Consider the following 8,163-nt stretch of genomic DNA (forward strand, 5'->3'; position numbering starts at 1 on the left):
TCTGGAAATGAAGAGGCAAATTCGATGGCAAAGAGTGCCGCAGCCGAGTTGCTACCAAAAAGGTATCTCATTCTTTGTAATGATTCTTTACCAGCAATTAAGAATTTTATTTATAACATTTGACAACAGCAATGGGGTAGTTTAAGCGAAAATAAGATGAGAGAAATTGCAATTATTATATCCCCTTGGAGGTATAATGAGAATGGGAGACTATTGTTGTCTCCGCCTTGGTCACACTCAGATGACACGAATTTCTGCTGGCTGACCAACACCAACCGTATTGCGATGACGGTTTAATACCCTTTACAGTGAGGAATTTGTTGACTGAATGCCCTACTTATAGCACAGAAAGGAATAGATATCTGTTTGAGGCTCTGGGTGAGGATGGCAGGTTCATCCTTGCCAAGTTCCTTGGACATGATGTGTCGTACAATGCTACTGGCATTTTTTAATTTATATCAGGAGCAGGTCTTCGTAATGCTATTCAACTTCTATAGCACATTTACTTCTCTGATTTTAATTGAATATTCTTTTAAAATTTATTTATAATAAACACTATTGGCGTCAATGTCAGGATGCCAGAGCAATTCAAATCAATCAATCAATCAATATGATGCTACATGGAGATATGGTATACTTAAAACCATTCATAATTTGGGATTACGAAGAGAGCTACCATTGTTCATTAAATCATTTATTTTGCATAGATTTTTTCAAGTGAGAATGGTGGAAGCTCTATCGGAGAGGAAATGTCAGGAAGAAGGGGTTCCCTATCGTAGTTTGCTAAGTGTAACCCTATTTGCACTAGCTATTAATGGGATATCCTGTCATTCTTCAAGATATTCTCTGAACACTATTGATGATCTCTCCATATCATTTGCCGGTGCTAGAATGTCGATGGTTGAGAGAAAACTACAACTCTAAATTGACAAAATTATTCAGCGGGCTGATATGAATGGTTTTAAGATTTCGACAAGCAAAATTACTGTGGTCTATTTCTGTCGTATTTGGGGAATGCATGTAGACCCTGATATATACATGAAAGGTCAATGGATCCCATGTTTAAGGTAAGTTAAATTTTTAGGCTCGATATTTGACTGTAGGCTTACATAGGTTTCTCACTTGAAAGTGTTAAAAGCTAAATGTTGGGAGTCTGAATCTTTTAAAAATATTATCCCATACATCATGGAGGGCTGACCGCAATACTATTTTGAAATTATACAAAGCCCTGATTTTTTCAAATATTAGTCATGTGTGTTAAATATACTCCTCAGCTGATTAAAGATGTTACATTCCATACATCATGCTGCTATTAGATTGTCCACAGGAGCATTTAGAACTTCGCCTATGCCAAATCTCCTTGTTGATGCTGGAGAATTACTTTTAGACCTTTACCGAAAGTTTTCTATTGTTTGGTATTTGTTTAGGTTACAAAGATTTCCTAATTCTTTAGCCTATCAGACTACAAGCCTTGTAAATCACACATCGTACTCTGAGTTGCACCCAAAATCTCCACAACCTTATGTTTTACTGGTTAAACAATTAATTTACAATATTGATATAATTAGAAGTAATGTGCTTCCATTTAAGGTATCATCAACGCCTCCATGGAAATTACCAGAGGGATCTTTTTGCAAATATTTTATTGGAGTTAAAAAGAATATGACTGTCCGAATGCCCCACATACAGTTACAGGTTTTATGTAACATGTTGCAGAACATAGGGGATCGAGTCTTATATATACTGATGACTCCAAATCCGATGCTAGCGTTGGATTTGGAGTATATAGTAATGCTTTTAATTATAGAGGTGCACTTATTCTAACAACTTCCATATTTACTGCCAAACTATATGGCCTAGTAACTGCTATTGAGAAAATAGTGTTGGAGAAGGTGGGTAATTTCAACATTTTTAGTGATGCAAGGAGTGTCTTTCAAGCTTTAGAAGTTTTTAATTCCAGTAACCCATTATTTATAAAGATTTAAGAATGGCTTCTAATTTTCACTGGTTTACAAAAGAATTGAGGCAAGCACAAAAATACCCATTTTAACCTAATTTGGGGGTGCTGAATTCAAATTTGAAATCCGTTTTTACTCATCCCCTCTAGTTTTTTTTTTAGTTATGCATAGTGTGCATTTTGTGCATATACGGTACATAAAGGCGTATATGCATTCAGGGTTAATTCTAATATTGTGAGACTTATGACTTATTTTTTAGTTATTATGCACTAAATGTAAGTGATTGCATTACATTATATATATAATTATATATCAAGATGGATTTTGGCAGTTAGGGCAGCAGGTCTCAATCCACACTCAGTAGTGCTCTGGCAGTCATTGGAAGAGGTTGTCTCGCAGGAGGCGCAGGAGGTTGGTGTCCCTCAACTATCGTATTACATTTTCCAATGCACATTTTATTGCCTTGCATATGATTTAGTTTTACTTTGTTATATTTTCAGATTCTCCAATGGCTTCAAGCACGTCAAAACATCGAGGATGCCTCAACAAGGCCAATTCTTTCTGTTACGTGTGTGGGGACTTCACAACAGTTGCACTGTGTCGAACCATCACTTTCCTCCTCAGAACTGCCTATTTACACTATTTTAACTGTAAAATTGGTGATCAGGACAAGTCTTGAGCTCCACACATCTGTTGTAAACCATGCTACAATGGACTAACTTAATGGTTTAATGGCAAGAAAGCGGCTTTCAACTTTGCAGTCCCGATGGTTTGGAGAGAGCCACGAAGCCACGCAGATGATTGTTATTTTTGTTTAACTAATATAACTGGTTTCAATGCATCTTCTAAGAAAAAGATCAAATATCCCAACCTTCCATCTGCTATGAGACCCGTTCCCCATTCAGATGATCTTCCTGTACCCACACCTCAAATAAGGATCTTCTTTCCTTATCAGATGAAGAAATGTCTTCAAGGGAGGATTCTGCTGAGTCAATATCTTTGGAAGATATTGAGTCTACATATTCAGGAACAAGTGGCAACGAGCCACACTGTATCACGCAAGAAGACCTGAATGATCTTGCTTGTGATTTGTACCTGTCAAAACAGCAGTCAGAGCTCTTGGCTTCTCGGCTTAAACAGTGGAACCTAGTCCAGGAAGATGTAAGGATCACTAGTTTCAGGAATAGGAACAATGACCTTGCTTTCTTTTTCGACATGGGAAATAAGTTGTGCTACTGCACAAACATACCTGGCTTGTTCACATCCCTTGGTTTGCCACATAATCCTTCAGACTCGCGTCTTTTCATACTCTTCCAAGCAAAGTCTCAAGGCTGTGCTTCTGCACAACGGGAATAAATATCCCAGCATTCCCATTGCACACACTGTCCATCTAAAGGAGTCCTATAACAATATGGAGCTTCTTTTTAGAAGCTATTAAGTACAGTGAGTACCATTGGAGTCTGTGTGGGGACCTCAAGGTCATTGGTCTTCCTATGGGTATGCAAGCGGACTTCACAAAGTACTGTTGTTTTCTCTGTCTCTGGGATAGTCGAGCTGTATCCCAGCATTACAAGCAGAAAGAGTGGGGGTCTAGAAGCACTTTTGTTCCTGGCGAACACAGCGTCAAGGGGAATCCTCTGGTGGACATGAATAAGGTGCTTCTTCCTCCTCTTCACATCAAGCTTGGTTTGATGAAGAATTTCGTGAAGGCGTTGGACAAAAATGGTGCTGCCTTCCAAAACTTGTCTACTGTGTTCCCAGGTGTTAGTGCTGCTAAGCTCAGAGGGCATCTTTGTCGGACCTCAGATCTGAGAAGTGCTGAAGGATACTGATTTTGAGGAGCTTCTTAACTTGAAGGAACTGAGAGCATGGGAAGCATTCAAGTCAGTCTCTAGTGGCTTCCTTGGTAACACACGCGTACCAGATTACCAAGGTTGTATTGAAAAGTTGCTAGAGTCTTACGAGGATATGGGGTGCCTAATGTCATTCAAGATTCATTTTCTCCATTCCCACCTCAACTTTTTCCCGCCAAACCTTGGAGCAGTGAGTGATGAGCATGGAGAAAGATTCCACCAAGACATTACGAAGATGGAGAGCAACTATCAAGGCAAATGGAACCCCGGCATGATGGGAGACTTCAGCTGGATGCTCGTGCGTGACATCCCGGAGGCAAAATACACCAGATCTTTTAAGAAAACACACTTTTGACTGTCTGTGGTACTATGAATTGTGTAATTGTGTCATCCAAGTATATTGATTCAACCAGTGTTCTTTATCTATCCTGTTTTATCTGTTACAAGCTCCTGCAACTCTTGAAATGTGCACATATATTCTCTGTTTATACTAAAATGAGACTATTTAAAAGCCAGAAAACTACTATGAGATTCAGGGCCTCTGTAACACGGTTTTTTGGACTTTGCTCCTTATCAAAGCATCGGATGTAGCTGAAAGTTGACATATGTATATTTTACAACCACACAAATTTTGTCAGCATTATCAATAACCTAAACCCAATAGTTTTAATTTTTATAGAGTAAAAATGATCTAGTCGACGCCACCGCCAGTGATAACGAGCCAAGAGTCGAAAACATTCATTACGTAAGCAATGTAAACACCTTTTGACAAAATTTTGCCCCGCCCATCCATCAGACACCCATTCACCTTCTTCCATCGGCTCTGAAACCCATAACAGTCAAGAATAGCTAACAGGATTTGGAATTGCCCCCATGGTTGCAAAACTGCATTTGTCTTACGACTTGCAACTTTATACAGTCAAGAGAAAGCCCGCGGCCATATTTACTATAGCCTGAATAAGTAATTATTCAGTTTCTAGTTTAAATCCAATGTTTATGGTCTGATTTGTATTTAGCGTAACATGATTATAATACTTGTCATGTCAATCAGGCTTTTGAACATTTCCATTAACTATTCACTATGCCACCAAGAGAGAGAGAGAGAGAGAGAGAGAGAGAGAGAGAGAGAGAGAGAGAGAGAGAGAGAGAGAGAGAGAGATTGTATGGAAACAGTCTTTACATAACTATTTTTGTTAAAATAAGATTTTTGTGCTAAAATCTCCATCAGACCAATGGATCATCCGATATCATTTTTTTTCCCTTCTTCTTAGGCCGTACGACCGTGTTGGGTATGTTTTGGGCATGACTGCATTTTGTAAATAAATCATGAATAGTTTTAGGAGTTTTATTTGTACATCTCATGGGAATTTATAGAAGTAAAGTGAACATAATTCATTTATCTTTTAAAATAGTTACTACATGTAGCCAAACAAATAGTAGTAAAGATGATAATGCAATGATGGAATGATACCATACTTTATCTTTAGCTTCAACATCGGCAATAACATACCCCGTAGCCATAATTTGTCAGCTTAATGAAATAACCTATCATCTAATGTTAAACTTAATTTCTAAGGTGGCCATGGCTTATTGCACAGTGAAAAAACATGACTAAGACTTTATGAATGGCGGAACGATACATAAATGTGGGTGGGGTATCTGTGCTAGCGTTGTAATACAGTGCCGCAACAGTAGTATCCATGAGTTAAAAGTTTAGGCCAACTGCTGGGATCCTTGAGGATCATTTAGCACTTCTTATAACTACTCGAGAATTGAATTTTTATAGCCAGAATTTAAATTTTATAATCCAACAATGCCCATGATAGCCTTCATTGTTATCCTGAATTATAACGAGGCCAAAGTGGGTGGAGCCTCATGAAGTCATCATTCTGACGATAATTATTGGTGAAGGTTTTAAAGCCAAAATACGGTACCGGCTTTTTTTTTTCAGTAAATATGTACGTAGATAGACAATAAATAAAAATTGCTTGACATTGGATATAGCAGTCATCAAATCAAGCTTGTCTACTACGTTTTTGAAAATTACCAACTATTCCATACACCTTGTCAATCTGATTGTGACCTATAAAGTAGACTGTAATTTTTTTAGGAAACTTATTTTGGGAGTTAGACTAATAATCTAAGTATTTTTGTATTTATTTACATATTCTGTTGGTTTGTTCATTATGACAATTATCAGTGGAGAGGTTTCAGAGTTCATAAAGGTGTACTGCTTTGCTTTTATTTAAACTTTTGTGTCATTGTTGGCAGAGGTATAGCCTTCGTTACGTATAGCCAATCATCGATCGAGAAAGAGGGAAGAAATGCCGTCATAGATTACGTAACGAGTGCGTTCGAAACCTTTTCTCAGAGTAAGTTGGCCCGTCTTTAAAAAACGTCACTTTTACATTATAAGTACCAAATTTATTCAACCTACGTAATGCAGAATATAGTCAAAATTTATGTGTAGATATAATGTGCATTCTGAATAAGTGTTATATTTATGAAATTCATAGATAAAACATTATTGCGAAAAAACCGTGTTACAGAGGCCCTGAATCTCATAGTAGAGGTGATAGAGCAAAACTATTTATAAGTTTGAATTCAGCACACCCAAATTAGCAAAAAACACCTATCCCCATTCTTGCCTCAGACATTTTTTTTTTTTTTTTTTTTTTTTTTTTGTAAACCAGTGATTGGACTGAGAGGTATAATAGTTCAATTTTGCTGAGTTCTGGCACTCGTAGGTGTGTCTTGAAACGAGAAGGCAATCTTATTGGCTAAGAATGCTGCAAGTGAGTTGTTACTAAGAAGTTATTATATTCTTTGTGATGATTGTTTACCCAACATTAAGAATTTGATTTCGAATAATTGTCAATAGCATAGCGGTTGTTTAGTTAGAATTAAGATGCGTGAAATAACGACTGTTATATCCCTTGGAAGTATAATATGTTGCCCCGAAAGTGGGAGATGTCTCCACATTGGTCACACTTGGTTGACATGAATTTCTGCTTACTAGACTATACCAGCCATATTGTGACGACTGCTTGATAACCTTGACATTGATGCATTTGTTAACCGAATACCCCACTTATAGTAGCGAAAGAAATCGATATCTGTTTGAGGCTCGAGTTGAGTATGGCAGGTCCATCTTTGCCAAGATTCTTGGACATGATGTGTCCTGCTATGCTAGTGGTATTTTTAGCTTTATTTCAGAAGCAGGTCTTCTGAAAACTATTTAGCTTTCGAAATTACATCTTTGCTGTTATGGTTTTCATCGAATATCCTTTTACTCTTTATTTACAATAAACGATATCTGTGTCAATGACCTTAGATGTCAGGATACCAGAAAAACTCAAATCAATCAATCGAGGTGAGGAGGGCAGGTTCATCCTTGCCAGGATCCTTGGACATGGTGTCGTACAATGCTAGCGGGATTTTTAGATACATTTCAGAAGCAGGTCGCCTAAAAGCTATTTAACTTTAATAACATATTTGATTTTATGTTATAATTGAATACTCTTTTTACTCTTTATTTATAATAAACGATATCAGCGTTAATGACCTTCGATGTCAGGATGCCATAAAACTTAGTATCATTCATCCATTTAAAAGCTCTATCAATGCTTCTGAGTAAAAACATTGTAAATGTGTGGATCAGAATTATGTAAGAGAGATCACGTGAATGTTCTCTCACCATGAAAATATAACTACATTTCTAGGAGGCGGGATTCTCATGTCGCCTCTGGCATTAGGCCCATATGAGTTCCTAATGATAAGGTCCACATATGTTGACTAAATGGTCCAGTCTTCGGGATCTCGGGAATCGATTCCGATCTGAAGCTGGTAATGAGGATGGCAGGTGTATCCTCGCCAAGATTCTTGGAAGAAATGCCTTATGACTTATATGAACACGTAATTTTTAAACTTGTTTTAGAAGCTGGCATTATTATTTGATGTGATTATATATATATATATATATATATATATATATATATATATATATATATATATATATATATATATATGTATATGTATATATTTCTTCAAATAAGCCATATATTTTTTTTGTTTATTAATTTTTGGATTCTCTTAACAACCTCCGGCTGGGATCAGAGCCCCAGGCGAAATCACACAAAGACATCAGCTTCTGACCCGCCGGGAGTCGAACCCTGGTCCAGGAAACTTGTATATACAGTGACATACCTCTGGGGCTCTGATCCCGAGATCGTTAAGAGAATCCAGACAATGTGTCAAAAATATATATGGCTTATTTGAATATGAAAAACACGACTAAATGTGTGAAATTTATCATATATATATATATATATATATATATATATATATATATA

The sequence above is a fragment of the Palaemon carinicauda genome, chromosome 5 (genome assembly GCF_036898095.1).
Source record: "Palaemon carinicauda isolate YSFRI2023 chromosome 5, ASM3689809v2, whole genome shotgun sequence".
In the NCBI taxonomy this organism is placed as follows: Eukaryota; Metazoa; Arthropoda; class Malacostraca; order Decapoda; family Palaemonidae; genus Palaemon; species Palaemon carinicauda.